General features: G+C 36.0%; 1 protein-coding gene across 21 annotated transcripts in view; it reads left to right on the top strand.

Annotated features, from left to right (window-relative positions):
* PDLIM5 (PDZ and LIM domain 5) overlaps positions 1–21724 on the top strand; it is a 225055-nt gene that overhangs the window by 62337 nt on the left and 140994 nt on the right. The gene's annotated exons all lie outside the window — the stretch shown is intronic.

Below are 21724 nucleotides of genomic sequence, written 5' to 3'. Positions count from 1 at the left end.
AGAATCAGAACTTCATGGCTGTACTACTTTCATGGAGTAAGACCATTTACAATATGTAACTAAAATTATTTAATGATGTTCTCATGTCTAATTGTTTATTCAATAATAATTTATTGAGTATATACTCTGTTTCTCATTTTTACATTCATATGTCTCATGTTCAGTACCCATGACTTGTGGTTGTCTAACTTCTATTTAGACATATCCTAGAATAGGAATCTCATTACTTTGCAGAGGTCCATTTTATTTCTGGAATGTTCTGAATGTTCCAGACTCTTAACTATTCTGTCCACACTCTTAACTCTGTTGAGAATTGAAATCTTTCTTTTTGGAATTTGCATTCATAAACCCTGTTTCTTGCTAGTGGATTATTAGATTATGGGATCCTCCATCACCTTTCTAAACCTCTTATGAAGAGTCTGTGATCTGTATTTTACAAAAGTGCCCTAAGACATTTTAAAGAGATAGGGAGAAAAATGAGAATTAAAGTGTTTTTCCTACTCTCATACCACCCAGTGCAACACTTCTGTCATTAGTTGTGTGGAATTATTTCTCCACACACCAGACAAGGAGTGTAGCTGGTTATCCTCCAATTTAATTCAGTTCTGTTATTGTATACTTGGAGATAGCATAAGATCTGCTGCAGCAGATTTAGGGCTTAGTTCCACAAGACTGACCCTACATCAGATGCCAGTTGCAGGTAGTGGGTTGTCATCTGTTTCTGACTGACTGGCTGTAAATCCAGGGTTCTCCAGATCCCCTCTTTAGGTTGGATTGGTTACTAGAGTGACTCACAGAATTCAGGGAAACACTACTAATACTTATCCCTTTATTTTAAAGGATATTACAAAGGAAACAGATGAATAGTCAGATGGAAAAAATGTGTAGGGCAAGTCACGTGAGAAGGAACACAGTTTCTCTGACCTCTCTGGGTATGTCACCCTCTAGGTACCTCCATGTCTTCAGCTCTCTGGAATCTCTTCAGACTCAGTCCTTTGGGTTTTTATGAAGGCACTATTATACAGGAATGACTGATTATGTGTTTGGCCATTGGTGGTCAACTGAAGCTTCAGCCCCTCTCCCTTCCTCCAGAGGTTGAGGATTTGTGCTGAAAGTCCTAACCCTTTAATCATGCCTTGGTGTGTACAGTGATCATCTCCTACCCAGAAGCTATTTAAGGGCTACTGAGCTTTCAGCCATCTCTAGCATACAAAAGATACTGTTATCTCTTCAGATATTTCAAGGATTTTAGGAGCTATATGCCAGAAAAGAGAATGAAGAACAAATATATATTGCATAATAGCACAGAGTTTGATCAGCCCAGTGTGGCCCAGTGTGGAAATCACTGCTTTGTAAAACACTGTGTAAAACACAATAATTCTAGTTCATCATTATCTTGTACACTCAGTCTTTCCCACACCATTTGTTTTTGAAGTAATTCCTAGTATGATATAATTTCTGGAATTTTTTTTTCACTGTTCTCATTGTGGTTGTTTCTCTGGCAGCAGATTGAACATAATTTTCTTGATGTCTCAGCCGAATAACTGACAAAGTACCTAGACTGGATAATTATAGATAACAGAAAATTTTCCTCACAGTTCTGGAGGCTGGGAAGTCTGAGATCAAGACCCTTGCAGATTCTGTCTGGTGAGGACTTACTTTCTGCTTCAAAGACGGCACCTTCTAGCTAAACCCACACATGGTGGAAAGGCAGAGGGGCTAACAGGCTCCCTCAGGCTTCTTATAAAGAAAGGAACTAGCCCCCATTCTTGAGGTTTGGAGCCTTTATGATCTAATCACCCCTAAAGACCCATCTCCTAATACTACTTTGGGAGGTTAAGTTTCAACATAGGAATGGGGGAGGAGAAGGAACAGAAGCTTTCAGCTCATAGCATGCCACACTAACCATCAAAATCTTTGTCCTCACATGTAGAATACATTCATTATATCTCAGTAGCCTCCAATGTCTTAACTTGTTCCAAATTAAAAGTCCAAAATCTCATCTAAATGAAATATGATTGAGACTCAAGATATAATTCATCTGAGGCAAATTGCTTTCTAATTGTGGACCGTCAAAGTCAAACAAGTCATGTGCTTCCAAAATGGGATAGACATACACAGGATAGACATTCACATTCTGAAAAGGAAAAATAGGAACAAAGGAATAACTAGTCTTGAACAAGTCTGAAGTACAAAAGGGCAAATCTTAAGGCGTAAGAATCAGTCATCTTTGTCCTCAGATGCTGCTTTTTGGACATACTGGGTATATTGGGTTTGGTACTTGTAGCTTGCCCAGGAGGGATTTACGTGCTTGTGGTTCCGCCAGAATGTAGCCCCAATCCTCTTGGCTCCACCAGACATTGCTCTAGTGGGAACTCTTGGAACAGATCCCCTATAGATAGGGAAGGACTTTTATACAGTCCCTCTTTCTACCAGCATTCTGTTCATGGTCACTTAGATGATCTCCAGTAAGACTGAACCTGTCTCTACAGCAGTGGTCTTCTGAGTCTTTACCACAATCACCCTTAATGCTTTCATTCACGGCGGGGCAAGGGTCTTCAAATATGTACCTCCAAAACTGCTTCAAATATGTACCTCCAAAACCAGTTCCAAAACTGCTTCCACATTTTTAGGTATTTATTAAGACAGCACCCCACTTCTTAGTACTGTCTTTGTGTTAGTCTGTTCTGACTGCTGTAACAAAATACTTTAGCCTGGGTAATTTTCAAACAACAGACATTTATTGCTCATGGTCTGAAGGTTGGGAAGCCTTAGATCAGGGCACTAGCATATTCAGTGTCTAGTGAGAGCCCATTCCTCCTAGGTGGTGCTTTGTTGCTGTGTCCGCCCAGGGTAAAAGGACAAAGTAGCCCTCTGAAACCTCTTTAAAAGGCCACTAGTCTCCTTGGTAAGGGTGGAGCCCTCGTGATGTAATCACTTACTGAAGAGCCCAATCCTAAATTGCACTTTGGAGGTTAGGCTTCCACATATGAATTTGTAGAAGAGCATGAACACTTAGACCATAGTTGTTGATATGTTGCTGACACACACAGTACAGTGAAACTAACACTTTCCCTAACATGAATAGTGCTGCTGTTATTATTTTTTTTAAGTGCAGCTTAAGGTTCTATTACTAATTTTAAAAATCACTGTCACACTCTGACTAATAAGGATAACATAACCTTCTCAAGCTTCCCTGATTTTATTTTTGTGAACTCCTTGTCAAACCTTTCAAATTATACTGAATTTGATTTTTTTCTTTGATTTTTGTTTTTGAACCTACTGTGTTACAAATTTATCTCTGTGAATTTTGTATTATCTTCAAGTTAATGAAGAACTTCTGGGTCTTTTCCACTGTTCAGCATTTTCTCTTTTCTGCCCTGTTTTTTGATAGCTACAAGCTGATAGGCACACCTCCTAAGTCTACAAAACATTGCTGAAAACAAATATTAAATCAGCTCCAGGAAATGGAACTTGTATTATTGATTTCTTACTGTGGTGTTTTTAATGTGAGAATTAGAAGTGGAAATTTCATATATTTCAAATCCATAAATATAGTTTTAGATTTTTGAATGAAGAAAATATACTAAAAACTCCCTTTGAATTAGGTTTGGGTTATATTCACTAGTTTTTTTGTTTTTGTTTTTTGTTGTTCTAAAGAGGAAAGGTTTTGTTTGCAATTGACTTTGGTGTAATATAACGTGTAATATATCTCTTTTCTCTTTTGATTCTTTCAAAATAAAACAACACAAGAACAATGTTTGTTTATTTTTTAAAAATTTTACTCTTGAAACTTCTGTAATGTCTCAGAGACTACATAGTGAAAATTTATGTTATTATTTCATGGTTTTGTGCCAGAACCAGTGTTAGTCCATGGAATGTCCCACTGTTTTGAAAAACATTTTACAAGGACATGTTAGTCTCTAATTTCGTATTGAACAGTGTAGAGAACTCATGGAATAGATAAGAGGCTTTTACTCCTGGAATAAGAGTTTTCCAACTCACATAATATTTTGATATTACATTCTTTTTTCCACTGTACTTGGAAGTTGAGAAAATGACTTGTAAAAACTGCCATCAAAGAATTATAACTAAGCTAGCCAGGAAGTTGCTACATAGATTTTTTTGGATATGTTTGCTTCACATTTATCTTTTTTGATTGATGTTTTCTTGTATTGAAGACATATTAAGGCACAGTGTTAGACTGTGAGATAGAAGGGCATAACTTTCTAGAAACATAAATTTCCACTTTCTATGTATTTAATTCTTGCATCTTGCACATGGAAATATAAGGTATAAATAAAGTAGAAGAGTGTCTACCATAGTGCCTGGTATGAAGTGATTACTCAGAGGTAGATAGACACTTATACATTTCATCTGTTAATTATGCATACTTTTAACAGTTAAAAAAGCACAACTCTATGTTACCTACACCCTGTCCTACCACAAATGTACACTTATACATACAAATACCTTGTGTGGTGGTATGTGAAATATATACATTTACTGTTTGCTAAAAGAATGGAGCTCCACATCAGACTATTCTAACTCAGGCTTTTAAGATTATAGCAAAATATTGGTCTCCCAACATTTAATAAAGATCAACAGGGGGTACTAGTGATATTTTAGATGTATAAAAGGAAAGCTTGATATAGATCCTAGATTTACCTGCAATCTATTAGTAAATTTTTTTGTCTAACAGTAATGCTTTAAATCATATCCTTATATTTGAGTGACTGTTGGCTGTTACTCAGGACAGAGGTGATTTGATTCATCAAAGAGCTACTGTAGTGAGTGAGAAACAGGATGAAACAGCACACAGTGCATTACAGGCCTGCTGTACCAGGACAACCAAAATGTTAGCCTCCACCACTGTCTCCCTCCCCATGCCTACGTAGACTTTGCACAATCAGGAGCAGTGACACAACTGATAGCCTTTCCCTGACTGCTATCAGCACCCTGCCCCCTGCCAAGTCCACTGTTACCCAGACCTCAAGAACACAGGGTATACCACTGTATCCGAACAAGACTCATTCAGCATTACTTCAAATTATTTCACTCTTAGTTTGAAGAAAAGCAAAAGAAATAAGAAATAAGAACTCTTCCCTTCCATTTCTAGTTGCTATTTGTGTGTGTGTGTGTGTGTTTTCTTTGATTTCTATAGAAGGAATGAAACATATAGAATAAATCAGTGCTTTGTGACCAAAGTGCTAGAAGCAGCCTAACATTTGATAAAAAGCAACTATGCCGACTGGTTAATTGGTAGGTGAGGAGGAGCTGGGATTGTAAGGAAAGGTTTAGGAGATCCATAAGGTGTAGTGATGACAGTTTTTACTTAAAGAAAGCTTCAAGGAAAAAGAAGTTCAACAGAGTAAAAAACTTGCCTGCTTAGCAACTTGGGAGGCTGAGGCAGGAGGATTTCACATTTGAGGCCAGCCTGAGTAAACTTGGTGAGATTCTGTCTCAAAACAAAATAAATAGAGCTGGGAGACATATAACTTAGAGGTAGAGTACCTCTGTGTTCAATCCTTAGTATGCCAAAACAAAACAAAACAAAACAAAACAAAAAAAGAAACAAACAAAACAAAACAAACTGACTGCTGCTTGGATCAAATTTTGATGAACTATGGCCTTTAAAGATATATGAGGAAATCTGAGGCCACACATTGGGGGCAGAAATATCTGAAGTCTTCCCCATTTTCTCTAAGAAATAGGAGATCAGGTGTGGGGGTCATCTCTGCCACATCCTGTGTGGAAAAGAAAAGGGTTAACTGCCAGAGGAGGATATTGGTGATTCTTCTGTTACCCCAAAAATCTTATCTACTCAATAAACATACAAGAGCCAATACTCTTTTCAAATGAGAATGGGCACGATGGATCTGGCCATACCAGCTCTGTTCTCTTACAATAACTCACCCAACTGTCTTTTATTTATAACATTCAGGTAAAGGGGGCCAGGACCGGGAAGAGCTTCTTCTGTGATGAACAGGTTAGGGTGGAGTTAGGGAAGCCGTTCTCTTAGGGGGGAATATTCCAGAAGGAGACTGGGAACCACTCCCACACAGCACCACATGCTTCCTGTCAGTTCCTAGAAGCCAGGCCTCTGCATCCCATGGTTCAACCTAGTCTGATTCTGCTAAATAAGGATGGCTTCCCACAATCAGGCTTCCAAGAGAAGCCACATATGATCAGCTAGACAATGACCTATCCTGGCAAGTGGCACTATTGGTAGAGGAAAGCTAAAGGAGCCAGGAGGCTTTGCACATGCCTCCAAGAATGATCTGTAAGGAATCTCAACTGACTCTTTAAGAATGGATAGGAACAAAGTCAGTTTTGACCAACTTGGTCTTAAACACCTGGCAGGAGAGTATAGCCTAAAAGCACAGCCCAACATGAACTTTTAAAAGGAAAACCAATTTTTTTTTTAATGTAACTTAAGATGTAGACTTGTGTCAGCCCTACCAAAAGTAAGTAAAGCTGGAGGCTATAAAGGAAAGGTTCTTGTGTGAGAGTGCTTAATAATAATGATTACAAAGTTGCAAATTTTTCCTGAGTTAATTTGAGTCTTATTTCATAGACCTACAAATCTTCCTAACTTCCTACATTGATGAACTTGATCGGTTTTTCACTGCTAAGATATGAGTTACTGTCCTCATGGTTTTCAGAGACTGACTGAAATATTAATTGTTTTTGTGCTAATTATTTTAAAAAAGTAAGGCTTTGCTGTCTTTATTGTTATCTTAGCATGATCCCTGCCCTGTGTATGCCTCGTTCAGTCACCGGCCTTTGTGACCTCTGGATCACTCCGATGCTGAATGCCCTTAACTGTCCATGCCCCACCTGATAGAGAACAAAAACTTTGGGTTACATCCCACAACTTCATCCCCTTTCTGCAGGAAGCAGTTTGGAGATGTCAGTTTCCCATTTTTCCGTAGAAATGGAATGTAGAAATTGACAGTGGGGAAATGTAACAGTGGTCCACTTTATGCTTTGAGTGTAACCCTTGCAGCTCTACCACTACAACTTATTTTTAAAATAAACATGTTTCTTTTTCTTCCTGTCAGGGGAAATAGGATTACCTTTCTTCCCCATCCTAGGTAGAGGTATCTGTCCCTCAGTATATACCCACCATAGAAACAAAATAATCCATACTTTGGGGAAGGTACCAGAAGATCTCAGAAATGACTATCTCCCAAGTTAAAAAGTAAATCACAACTCTAGATGAGAGAACACATGGAATGTAGCCTTGAGTCACCTCTTTAAAAGCTCCCCGTTCTTTCTGATGGAACATAGAATCACAGCCTTTGGGACAGAAGTTCCCTATGTTTCCTGTGTTTCTCCTTTGGTAGCAAAGCAATAAACCTCCTTTTTCCTTTTTCTCAAAAAAAAAAAAAAAAAAAGAGAGAGAGAGAGAGAGAGAGATATCAGGTATTAATAGAGCACTAAAGGGAACAGAAGTTGGCATGGATTTCTCAAAAACAATATGGCACCTGGGAGTGGTAGCTACCTAATATAAGCAATCAGTTGTAAGGAATGTCTTGTACACTTAGATTTTTTGCAAGTTTATTGCCATATACCTTGCCCTTTATTGTATGACTTGATAGCTTCATTATTCTTGGCTTCTAGTTTCCTTGTCACTTTCTCCCTGTGTGTAGACAACTTCAACTGTATTCTGTTCTATGGAAAAGGTATTATTTTTATATCATCCTGTTTTTCATATATTTTTTTAAAGTTCTAAAGTACATGTTTCTCTCCTATTTTTGTTTTTGAAAATTCCAATCCATGTTTTGGTACTCATAGCAGTTGTCATTATCTCTGAGATAGCTTCATGCCACCAAGGTATATTACTTGTTCCAGTCTTAGTGTTTTTGGTAACTTTTATGTGTTTTATCATTATTCCATAGTAGCCCAGAGTATCATTTCTTTTTGCTTGTCCCTCTGTCCAGAACACTGTAGTTATCATGTGGTTCTGCTCTTTACTTTGTTCTGGTTTCTATTCAGACTCCAAAGGAAGTCATCCCTGGCCTACCCAGTTTAAAAATACAATCTCTTGGCCCTTTCTGTACCCTTTCTCTACCTTGTTTTTTGGTAACATTTCTTATTTCCTGATATTTTATTATACATCTTTATACTTACTTGTTTTTGTTTTCCCTTTCTCCTGGTTGAATTTAAGTTCCTTGAGAGCCAGGACTTAATTTTGTTATCACATTGCCTCCAGCAGCCTAACACATATTAGTCACTTAGCAAGTATTTGTTAATGCTAGAAGGAATGAATATTTGCTTCCCCCACTAGTCATCAGATTCTGATAAAAGTCTGTTGAAGAATGAATCCATCATTTAATATTAATGCCAGTGGGCTTATCTTTGACCAGTGAAAAGAAGATTCTTGTCCTTGAAATGAATTCATCCTAAAGAAAAAATGAAGTCTGAAAAAGTAGAAAAGAGATTTTCTCCTCCCCTAGTAAGCTTTGAAACTCCAACTTTTTGGGGTTCTAATATTGATGTGGGTTTAGGATCCTGCTGGAAAGAGGCAACGGGAAACAATGTGTAAGATCTATGTAAATATATGCACAGTGTGTATTTTTTTAAATGTTTGTTTAATAATATTATAGACTTTTTTGGTCTGTCTTCCACATATTTGGATTAGTTCCCCAGTCGCTGCATTCTTAGCGATTTCTGAAGCTTTGTTTAGCTTACTGTACTATTTATATTTTTCCTGGATTTTTTTTTTTATTTGTGTATCAAACCTCAGATCTTTTAGTAACCTTCATTTTGACTTCTGGGTGTTCAAATTTATCTTGATTCTTACTCATCTGTAATTTTAATTCTTTTGTTGTTTTTAATTGGTTTCACAATGGTCTTATCTTGCCCATCTTAGACCCAGAACTAGTTTCAACCATTTCATATTAGTTCCAGGAATTCTCTCAAACAGTTCAATATTTTTAAATAGGGATATATTGTAACATATATGAAGCAATTAGAGAATAATAAAAATTTTAGTGCCCAAGTGGAAAATGGATACTAGTGGTAGTGACTATTTAGATACATGAAAAATTGTAAAGTCTGCGGAAGTATTTATTGTATCTTAAGACTGAAAGGAACCCTAGAAACATTGGATCCAACCATCATGCACAATTGAGCAGATGAGGCCAGAGATATAAATGACTTGCCAAGGATTTATTTGTGCTTAAGTGTGTGGGCTGTCAGGCACTTTCATACACAATTTGTGGAATTTTGAATGGCCACAAATATTCTGACTGGCACTCTAGTGCTATAGAGCAAAAATTCAAATGTATATACCTGTTTAGAAACAATTCCTAAAGAAACCAGATAAGTGTGCCAAAATAAAAGTATAATATTTATCACTTTATATGTAATATAGGAGGAAAACTGAAATAGAAAATGACTCATTACTAAATAATAGCTCATCATTAAATTACTGATTTTCAAAGTGGTAGTTTCTCAAACATTTATTATGTATTGTTTTAAAATCAATTCTTAATAGATCTAAAGAGAAATAGAAAAGTTATTTTGTAGAAGGAGCATGCTCAAAGTGTGGTTTGCAGGCCTGCAACTCTGTTGAGTAAACATTTTTCCCCCACTTTTTTTTTTATTGGTGCATTATGGTCATACATAATATAATTTGGCCAATATCACTCCCCAGCTCCTCCCCCTTTTCTTTCCTCCTCAAACCTCTTAGTTGTTAGGTAAACTTTGAAATAAGGTAAATATAGAAATGGAGAGTAAGTATCCAGAAACTTTTAAGTAGTTTGACAGAATACTTTTTTATCTGTTGTAGCTGGTAATAAATTTTCTGGGCAGGTGTTTTGTATAGGTTACTTATATTTTATTTTCCTAATGATTCATTAAAGTTTACAGAAGAATTACCAGATGAGAGATTGGAGGAAAAATTAGTCTTTCATCACAGACAGTTCAGGGATCCTTGCTTTATGCAACATATGAATGTTGCTTTTCACACATTTGATAAGTTGAAGTGTATAAAACAGTAGGTAAAGGAAAAGGTCATGCCTGTTCTTATATCTCTTTTCAGAATTGAAGATAGTACCTTATTGGAATGGGCTCTTTCTAACTGTTTATTTATGCTGTGAAGATTATAGTTTTCAAAACATGAATTTCTGTGTTTTTAAGCTCTACTTATCTGCTATTAGTCTGTGAAATCATGATTACTTTAAAAAATATTCATTCTGCTTTGAGAGTTCATAAGTTTTCTTGATACTAATGGAACTTTTGTTTTGCAACATCTTTAGTCCATGGGTTTTGAAGGACCTGGATTTTCCCCTCTCTGGTAGAAATATGCTGGTACTGGTGGTTAAGAACCATACTTTGAAAAACTCTGTTCTAAGTTTAAATGAAATCATAAGTTCTTAAACTTTTTTTGGCATAGATGCTTTTGAGAGTTTGAGGAAGGTTATCTCACTCAGTGGAAAATACATGTGGGTTTACATGCAATTATATACAAATTCAGAGGATTCATCTCATATTTGAGCAGAACCTAGTGGGGAGGGAGGGTTGAAATGTGTGATTATTAGTGTTAATCTGTTCTCAGGTAAACTAGAGTTGACTTATTTGTTTTTAAACTTTATAATTTCCTGTGACTTCTTTTATTTATTAATTAATTTATTATTATTATTATTGCCATTTCCCTATGGACTTACTAGTCCATAGAGTGGACTATATAGAAACACATGAATTATCTATATGTAACAAATTTGTTTGATTTTGAGATGTTGGTGTATACATTCTTTTTACAAACCATCATACTTTTTACATTTTTTGGGAGAATAATATCCACATATTACATATTTAATCTTTGAGTATAGACAAATGAATTAGATATAAAATGAAAGTGTTAAGTGGCATCTTAGTAATGAATTTAATAGTGAATTTAATCTTAATAGTGAATAGTGTTTAAGATGACATGTTTGTATTTTATTAGACGTGAGTAGAATTTGATGGCATTTTAATAAATTACGGGAAATACAGCCTCTTAAAAAACAATATTAACAGAAACCCTGTGTTTGAACTAGATAGTTCAGTGGCTACAAAAGAAAAGAGGCTTAATCACCCTCTTCTGTTTGGTTTTGCAAAGCATAATGACACATACTTTGAGGTATTTTCCTCATTGCCACCATATAAGGTATGTTCTCTAACTTTTGGGTAAAACTGATTACAGTTTGACTCATAAACCAGAAAATAAGAGTCCACAGTTAAAGTGCTCACATGAGTCAGAGCTTTATACATTTACTCACAAGAAGACTCAGTGATTGCTTGTCTTCCTACTATTCTAACCTACAAACAGCTAAATCATTTATTTCATAGAGAAAGGTATTAAATCCAGAGTAAGTACCAAGTATACTTACATTAGACATCTATATAGTAGTCTGTTTTCTGTTGCTATAATACTTGAGGCTGGATAGTTTATAAAGAAAAGAGGTTGAATTAGTTCATAGGTTTGGAGGCTGAAAAATCTAAAATTGGGCAATCCCTTTGGATTGGCGTCTGGTGAGGGTCCTCTTGACTGGATCCTCCTATGGCTAAAGCATAAAGGTGTGAGTATATGTGTAAAAGAGAGATCATGTCTTACGGGAGGAACCCAGAGAGTATGGGCAGCCAGTCTGCTCTTTTATAACAATCCACTTTTGTGGAAATTAGCTGATATCTCACAATAAATATATTAATTCCTTCCAAGGGCAGCATACCCAAAGACCTAGTAACTTCCCACATGGCCCCACCTCTAAAAGGTTCCACAACTTCCTAAAATTGTTACACTGAGTAGTAAGTTTCTAGTATATGAATCTTTGGGGAACAAACCATATCCATAGCAACATTCAAGACCCATAGCAACATTCAAATCAGATTGACATTTTAAATGTATTTTAGTAGCATTTGTAGGTTGGTTAAAGTGCCGACACTGTATAAAGACAAATAGTGCAGGACAGAATGACATTAAATACTCAAGTAATATTGTAGGTAAATTAATAAGCATTTAAGCATTGGTGTAAGAGTAAACAAATTAGGATTTGAGAAAGCTTTAATGGATATATGTGTATGTATATATATTATATATACTTTTTTTCCAACAACTTTATGAATTTTCTTTACTTCTATTCACTTTACTAGCCCCAGTTTTTCTTAAAAACCTCTTGGATTTTATTTATTTGTGATATTTGGTGGTGATAGAGTAGCACCTATCATTTTGCAGAAAAACAAATTCTGTGTAAGTTCTTTTACAGGCACAGTACTTAAACATTCTTATGTGTTTTTTTGGGGTGATGATCATGCAACAGATCACATTTATGATACCCCAGGAAGCATGTGGGAGACAGATGCCTAGAAACTCTTCAACCATAGGCTCATACATCTGAATTCAAATTTTTTATTCTATAGATGGTACTGGTACTAGATTATTAAACAAAATTCAAGATTGCTCTTTATTTAAAATTATTTAAAAATAACATTTTTCTTAGTGCTTTTTCTACTTCAATAAAATTGTTTATCAGGTTGATATAATTTTTTAAGCAAATTTCTCCAAATTTTGTAACAGAACTATTACAAAAACAATAGCTTTTGTTTTCCCATGGTTTGGTTCCCATGGTTTTTTGACATGGGAAATTTCTGTTAGTGTTTTTTTTCTGTAGCTATCATATTTATTGTTCCTTTTTTACATTCACTAAGTCTGATGACATTCCTGCCATACCCACAGTGTTGGGGTCATGTGTTTCCAAGCATTCCATATTTGTTGAAAATATGCAGAGATTGAAAACTTGTACTTTGGTAGTAGATTATAATAGAGGTACATGTCTCCTACTTGTTACCCATAGTACATTAAAGGATAATTACCAAAGCAAATTTCTTTTGAATTAGTATAAATTGCTTTCTTTAGTAAACATCTGACAATTAAAATGATGTTATGTCTATTTTAGAACTGATTTCTTTGAAATGGACTTGAGCTTACCTATTTTCAACAAATTATTTCTCTTGTTGCTACCTTTCACAGTTTTGTAACTGCTAGCTTGATTCTAAGACAAGGCAAATAGAGGTTTCTGTGTGCATGTTGAACATTTCCTATAATTTGAAAGAATAAATTTTATTTATTGTTTATTCTAAGACATTGTTGGAGTCACTGCATTTGCTAAATATTTCACCTCTTTATAGAAAAGCTTAGCAGCTGTACTAGATGATCTTTTAAAAGAGGAATCTTAGGGGTTAGACTTATTTAAAATGGCATCTGTTGTAATGGGTTATGCTTTTTTATAATGGAAAGCTCCATTGGTTTGTTTCTGTGATGGTGATGTTCCCAGGAGGTAATAACCATGGGGAAAGGTTGGTGTAACAGAATTTTTAAAAAGTTAAGAAATGCTTCTGGAATCACATATTTGTATGGAGGCTAGTAAACATTTTGAGAAATTGTTATAAATTTTATTTGAGAGTAATAAATTAGTAACAAAAATTAATCATACACATAAATATCATCCTCTTCCTTCTGATTCTCTAAGCCTAAACTTTCCCCTCATTCAACAACAGAGATGAGCTTGCTGTAGAAAAATGGCTCTTAATCATGCTAATTATAGCCATGTATGATATTTTATAAATACAAATAAAAATGTAAAATTTTTTCTATTATTAGTGACTGATATTCTGTTCCACTAAATATTATTTTGTGCTTGTGTATATGGATGTACCCCAGAGACAAGGCCTGGATTTGACCTTTTAACACCGGGGCTGGTCTCATGCTCCTTTCTTCCCTCTGGTCTTGATTCTTTTTTCTACCTTCCATACCACCTCCTTTGTTCTCCTGTGTGCCCTCATGTTTTCTTTCCTTCCTGGCCTTCCCTGATCTCCAACTCAAGGTCTTTTTCACCAAGATCCCCTTATTGATTCTTATCCTTTGGCTTCTTAGTACAGTGGCAATTCTTCCCAATTCTGGGAAGTAGCAACATAAGGTCACCATCCTGTGGTAATGGAATTTGGAAAACCCACACTTGGATTGTGGTGAACAATGATGCTGTGAGTTAAGGCTCTGAATCTGTGGTAGGTTCATCTGTTGTTAGATGAGGGCAAAGTTTAGGCTTAGAGAAGCAGAAGAAAGAGGATGAATGAAGGGGAGGGGATTTTGTCATCCTTTAAGAATGGAAGGGAAAAGCCAGAAGCAGTTCTGATTGCTCTGTATAAAAAGCTGTCTTCTTTGCCCTGTAGATCCTCAAAGTGAGCTTCTAGCCCTCATGAATTTGTGGCCTAATAAACAAATAATGGTGAACATTTGCTGTGTATTTTGTGGTATATGCTGGGTGTTTTATTTAATCAGCTCAGCAGCTCTATGAGGCATATGGAATTGCAGTCCCCATTTTCAGAGAGATATCTGAGGCTTAGGGAGTTCAAGGAACTTTAGGGTATAAAACTGGCAAATGGCAGAAAAATGAATATGAACTCATGTTTTCCTGACTTCAAAGCCAATGCTCAGTAACACAGCAAGTCATTTAACCAGTTTGAAGCTCCATTCCACCCCTCCCCCGTAAAACACTAAAATAGCCTCATAGTCGTGATAAATGACAAAGCACCTCACCCCTAGTCCTTGACTTATTGTTGGTGCTCAGGAAATAGTACTATTTGCTTTTTCCAAGTTGTTTCTTTCTACAGCAGTAAAAGATATGTGAGGGGAACTACTGTCCTAAAACTACTGAAGAAAATTTACTCTTGGATATTTCTGTGGAAGTAAGGTGTGGGAAGCTTAAGGCACTAGTACTTTTTTCCCCTCACACACTCTCCTGCTCCCCCCCACCCTCTTTCCCCTGTTTACTAAAGACTAGACTTCCTTTTAAAGAGAAAACTTCCTGTAATTCATAATTACTGATAAAAGGGTTGAAATGTGGCTATCCCCAGAGGGGAGTTTTACTCCAAGTACTGTGATTCTTTTCTAAGTTAATGGGGAGGCTCAATGAAGATATCAGTTTCTCAAAGCACATACGTTTGTCCTGGATTACCATCATTTCAGCATGAGTTCATAGAATGGAAATCAGAGGCAGTTGCAGCTTGTGCACCATGTTTGCTTGCAACTTGAGAGAGACTTTTTAAAAATATATATACATATTTTTTAGTTGTAGGTGGATATAATACCTTAATTTTATTTTTATGTGGTTCTGAGAATCGAACCCAGGCCTCACGCATGCTAGGCAAGCGTTCTACCACTGAGCCACAACCCAAGGTAGCCTTTCCAAAGCTACCTTGAACAGGGAGAAGGAATAACAGTTTGAACATCCATAGATAGGAGGAAAGATAGCAATGTTCATAGGAGCTGTTGATCAATATTTGATATTGGAATAGCAATTTAAGATTTTACATTGGAATAGCAAATTAAGGGAACCATTTAGAGCCCAAAGAATCTAAGAAATTCAGTGACTCTGTAAGTTTATAGTTTTTATGCTTCATCACATAACCAGGACCAGGCTGCCATCTCCATCAAGGCCACATGTCTCAGTGTAACAGCACAGACCATGGTGCAGGAGACAGGTGGGTTCCTGGGCAAGAGTTTTCCAGAGTATTAGAAGTAGGGAATAATGTGTTGGGACCAAGACCAGAAACATGGGGCTGGGGATTTAGCTCAGTTTCTTTTTTTTTTTTTTTTTTTATTGTAAACAAATGGGATACATGTTGTTTCTCTCTTTGTACATGGCGTAAAGGCATACCATTTGTGTAATCATAAATTTACATAGAGCAATGTTGTTTGATTCATTCTGTTATTTTTTCCCTTCCCCCCACCTCTCCCACCCCTCTTTACCCTCTATACAGTAGTTCCTTCCTCCATACTTGTCCCCCTCCTTAACCCTAACTCTAACCCTTCCCTCCCCCCCATTATGTGTCATCCTCCACTTATCAGCGATATCATTCGTCCTTTGGCTTTTTGAGATCGGCCTATCTCACTTAGCATGATATTCTCCAATTTCATCCATTTGCCTGCAAATGCCATAATTTTATCATTCTTTATGGCTGAGTAATATTCCATTGTATATATATACCACAGCTTCTTTATCCACTCATCAATTGAAGGGCATCTAGGTTGGTTCCACAGTCTGGCTATTGTGAATTGAGCAGCTATGAACATTGATGTGGCTGTATTTCTGTAGTATGCAGATTTTAAGTCCTTTGGGTATAGGCCAAGGAGTGGGATAGCTGGGTCAAATGGTGGTTCCATTCCAAGTTTTCTAAGGAATCTCCACACTGCTTTCCATAGTGGCTGCACTAATTTGCAGCCCCACCAGCAGTGTATGAGTGTACCTTTCTCCCCACATCCTCGCCAACACCTGTTGTTGCTCGTATTCTTGATTATCGCCATTCTAATTGGGGTGAGATGGAATCTTAGGGTGGTTTTGATTTGCATTTCTCTTATTACTAGAGATGTTGAACATTTTTCCATATGTTTGTTGATTGCTTGTAGATCTTCTTCTGTGAAGTGTCTATTCATTTCCTTAGCCCATTTGTTGACTGGACTATTTGAATTCTTAGAGTAGAGTTTTTTGAGTTCTTTATAGATTCTGGAGATTAGTGCTCTATCTGAAGTATGATTGGCAAAGATATTCTCCCACTCTGTAGGCTCTTTCTTCGCATTGCTGATAGTTTCCTTTGCTGAGAGAAAGCTTTTTAGTTTGAATAGCTCAGTTTCAAAATGCTTGCCTACCTGGGTTCTGTCCCCTGTGCTGCCAGAATCCTCCACCGTCTCCACCTCCAAAACAAAAAGCAAACAACAACAACAAAAAAAAACAAAACTAGAGGTGAGGAGGACCCAGAACGTGTGTGCATGGGTGGGGTGGATATTGGAGATTTCAGATGACAGGGACAGTCCTTGCAGGATTAAAGTGAGAAAGGTACAGAGGAAAGTGGAGAGAAAGTAAAGGAGGGAAATACTCTATGAGCTCTGTGTGGGACTCCCAACCTCAGGTAAAGAAGAGTAATGCTTTTTAAAGAAGCATCTAACTACAATTAAGTCCATGGAAAATTGGACAGCAGTACCGAAAAATGCATAAGTATTTCTTGTGGTTAGTTTGATTTATACTAATCTTGATCCAGGAGCCTCTTAAGACTGCTTTCTTCCTACATATTGTGCATTTGCAAAATCCACACACTTATGTCTATCATATTAACATGTATAAGATATATTGATAACAGAAAGCTAGTACTACTTCAGACTGACAAAAGTTATTCAGACTTGCAAGATCAGTAAAAGATTAGCTAGGTAAACAGTAACTGACCTTGGAGTCTTTCCTTGGCTGCTCACAATTCATAATGCTGCATACTACCAATTAAAAGAAAAGAAACATTTGTCTTTCTGCAGAGTGAACGACTTGAGGAAGTCATTCTGGGGATAAATGAAACTTATGGGGAGTGTTCAGTGAGCTATGTGCTCCCTTTTCACAAGTTGTAAATTTATTTCAATGCATCGGGCATTTCCCACTTCATGCAACATTACTTCAGGCTCTTTGTGCCCTTAAACTTAATTCATGTGAGTAGGAATCCTTGCTAGAGAATAATGAAGATGGTTGGAGATGAGAAAAGATGTCAGTGTTGAAAACCAAAGATGATTAATATCATTATGCTCAAAAAACTGTAAACTAAAAGTTTAAGTGGCAGTTTAAATCTATAAAATATTGTTCAGATGGCAGTGGATGTTTGTTTCCATTTCCATTAATTGTTTGAGTTACATTCTTCCTAATTCTTATTAGATAAAGTTACCAAGGGAAATTGTGGCATCGCTTTAGAAGTCCTAGAAACCACATATTATCAACTGTCCAAAATAGGTTTGCTTTGTTCTGTGTAACAAAATAAGGTTTGACTTTTGACTGTACTTAGGTTATTTCTTCTTGGTTAAGATTCTAGTGTTCAGATTAGAGCCTAATTTTTTTCCTTGTCCAGTGAATTAAGAATTAAGAGTATTTCTATGAGAATTTAGTATATTAAACTGATGGACTTCCTTATTGATACCTTTTTTTTTTTTAAAAGGGATGAGATCCACTATGTTGCCCAGGCTGGCCTTAACCTCCTCGGCTCAAGTGATCATCCTGCCACTGCTTCTTGGGTTGCTGAGCTGGGCCTACAGGAGTGCACAACTGCACCCACCTGATTTTTTTTTTTACTAATAAAAATTTTTTCTAAAATATTCAGTATAATACGAATCAATATAATAGTCAGGGCTCTCTGAGAAGAACAAACTATAAGCACAATCATTGACCTTAATGGAGCTTATTTTGAAATTGGAAACAGGTTGATGACAGAGTATAGATGGCTTGTATTTCAGGCTTTCACTTTATTCTATGTGGTATGAAGTAAAAGACATTTGAAATTTTTCTACCCCCATTTTATAAATAGCACATTGATATGAATAGAACTTTCTAATGTTTTTGGTAGTGGGGCATTTGTATCAGTCTGTTTGCTGTTGCCAGTAACAATTTAACAAATTCAGGTGAATTATAAAGACAAGAGGTCTATTTTGGTTCACATTATGGAGGTCCAAGGTTGAGGGTCCACACTGGTGATGACCTTGCTGCACAATCAGTTGCTGCAGGACCTTTGTAATCACCTCCCAGAGGCCCTCCCCCAGACACCATATTTGGGTTCATTTTCTACCCAATTAACACCTCACAGTTGGGACTAGATATCAACCCATAAATCCTTGGGAGACACTCTCAAACCATATCTAAACTTTATCAGCCACCATTTTGAAAATGCAAAGATAGAGGAAAGGGAGAAGAATTTGTAGAGTTTGAAGTTAGAGAAGGTCTTTAGAAAACTCTCATGATGCCAGATGTGATGGTGCACCCCTGCAATCTAAGCTACTTAGGAGGCTGAGGCAGAAGGATCACAAGTTCTGGGCCAGCCTGTGCAACTTAGTATAGATCCTGTTTCTAAATAAAACATTAAAAGGACTGGGGGTATAGCCCAGTGTTAGAATGCTCCTGAGTTCAGTCCTAAGTACAGGGAGGAAAAATAGGAAGAAGAGAAAGAAAACTCTGATGGTAGGCAAGTAGGTATAGGAAAGATGATCAGGGTAGACTAGAAAAGAGGAATGGCAGGCCAAACAGAATTTACTACTTTCCCTAGATGTGGGATCCCAGAAAGAGGCAGTTATATAGGATTTCTATACTCCATGGTCACAGAATAAAAATAATCTTAGAAAAATAGATGATTCATAAAAGTCAGTTTTTAACATCTTGAGATGATAGGATCTCAGACACTAGTAGGCTGCCGGAGCAAAGGAGGTTGAAAAGTTTATCTGGTTGTGGCATTGTTTTTGATGTGATTATTTTCTTCTACATTGTTTATTACCTTTCTATTACCCTCACACTGGGAATATTTAAAATGTTTCTGTTGGGTACATTTAGAGCAAATGCCTATAGGCTTTAGTGTTTCTATTTTAAGTCTTCTTCATGTGATGATGGTGAGGTTAATGTATCTACAGTTGTTTCTGGGGTATGTGTGAGTGTGGTGTATGTATGCTCTTGCCCTTCCTGGTCCACATAAAATCCAAGATGACCTCTTATGTGAATTATTTTGTTTTACTTTCCCTCTTTATCAGGACTCCAGATTTTAATTTATTTCCTCATTTTAGGAGGAAATAGATATTGTTTTGTCTCACCAGCAAAGTCTTCCAGACTTGACTCTTACTTTATAACTTCTTCCTCGGAGTTCAAACACAGACTTTTAAAACCGTCAGGGACCTTCAAAGGCCTTTGAGATCATCTGGGACAGCTCTCATATTTCTCAGAATAGTAATCTGACGTTAAGGTAATGATAACAGTCAACATTTATTGAGCTATTATCTCATGAAATCATTATAACAGTCCTGTAATTTAAGTGAAGTGACCTTCCTGGAGTCACATAGAAAGTGGTAGCATAGCTGACTTTTTAGGACTTGTTTTCTTTAAAAATATATTTCACAATTTAAACAATTTAATTCTGTGCAGTAGAGAAAGGTAGTCTTTTCTATTAAATTAAATATTTAAATATTTAAATGAATAAAAATACTAATTATAACACTTCACATATTTAATATAGTAAAATCATGTAAGTCATCTAGTAAAATTCATATATTTTCTGAAGGTCTGCAGTGTGGTACCTGTCTCCATGGTCAAGCAATCAATACTGTTTTTTCGATTTTTAGATCTAAATGCTTATTCTTGTGTACTGGGATTGATCTATCTTAATGATGATGATCTTATTTATTTATTTATGGTACTGGGGTGGGTTGAACCTGGGCAAGCTTTATCCCTGAGCTACAGCCCCAGTCCTTTTTATTTTTTATTTTGATAAAGTTGCTAAGTTACTAAGTTGCTAAGTTACCAAGGGTCTTGCTAAGTTTCTAAGCCTGGTTTCAAACTTTGGATTCTCCTGCGTCAGCCTCCATAGTTGCTGGGTTTAGAGGCATGTGCCAGTGCACCCAGCCTGATCATTATTTTTAAGAAAAGAATTATACAGTTAATGGTAACAAAACCTACCTGAGCATTATGTTTTGTACTTATTACTTTGCCTCCAGATTATTAAATTATTAAATTGTTCTTAAGTACCTAGTTCTTGTTCAGTGAACTGAGAGTTTGTTTTGTGTTGTTTTTATTAGAAAATAATTTCACTATGTTTCTTAAAATCATTAGAGGTTATTCTAGTCGTGGTTATATATATATATATATATATATATATATATATACTATAAATGTTAACTCCTTTAATCATTTTTAAGTGTACAGTTCAGTTGCATTAACTGAATGTATTCACAGTGTTGTGCAGTCATCATCACTATCCATTTCTAGAACATTTTCATCATCCCAAACAGAAACCTTATTTCATATAATAGAGGAATACTGATTACTTCTTTTCCTGAGCCTAATCTCACCCATCTTCTACATTCTGTAATCTGTTTGTACTTATTGAATACAATTTTTCATTTGAATTAGAATGGTTTCTTTTGATTGTATTTGTTTCATATTTCTAGGTATCTATAAAAATCACGTCATTTTTCCTTTTACATTTGCTGCTTTGGAGAAATGAAATATATGCACATGAAGTTTGAAAGGAGATCAAGCTAAATGATGTAAATACATAGAAAATTTTATTGAGCAAGGGAAAAAAGATTGGGGGTTAAAAACTGTGAAACCCAAAAATGTCTGAAAGTCTCAGATACGAGTTTTCTCCCATTCCTGCTAAATGCCTAGAGCAGGAAGCACACCCAGTATAAAAGATATTTGGGCCTGTGATCTAAAAGAATTCAGTCCCCAAACACTGGATATGAACTGGACTTAACAGGAAGGACTGTTCAATAGACCTTCCCTGTGTTACTGTCTGTGCTCAAGCAAAAATATAGCTGTTTAATGAGTTTTAAAAAATTAGTTCTAAAAAAGTATAAAAAGTTCATTCAGATTATATACTTTTTCTTCTGCTAAAATATGAAGTTTCCTTGACTACTTTTCTTCCTCATTCATAAAAATCCCATATTACTGTTGCATAATAAAGAAATAGAGAAATTATCAGAAACCTTTCTCAGAAAATTATTTCATTTTTTATAGAGTAAGAATTTAAGAAAAACATAAAAATCATTGGGTTTTTACATGATAAGCAGTATAATTTTGTTATTTTAAAAGTATGTTAATATGTTTGATATAAGCAAAATATAATTTTTAATCTACCTTTATTGTTCTTTGTTTTTTAAAGATTGATTCTCATA

The sequence above is a fragment of the Sciurus vulgaris genome (assembly GCF_902686455.1).
Source record: "Sciurus vulgaris genome assembly, chromosome: 9".
Lineage (NCBI taxonomy): Eukaryota > Metazoa > Chordata > Mammalia > Rodentia > Sciuridae > Sciurus > Sciurus vulgaris.
This window is presented reverse-complemented; position numbering and strand designations above follow the sequence as displayed.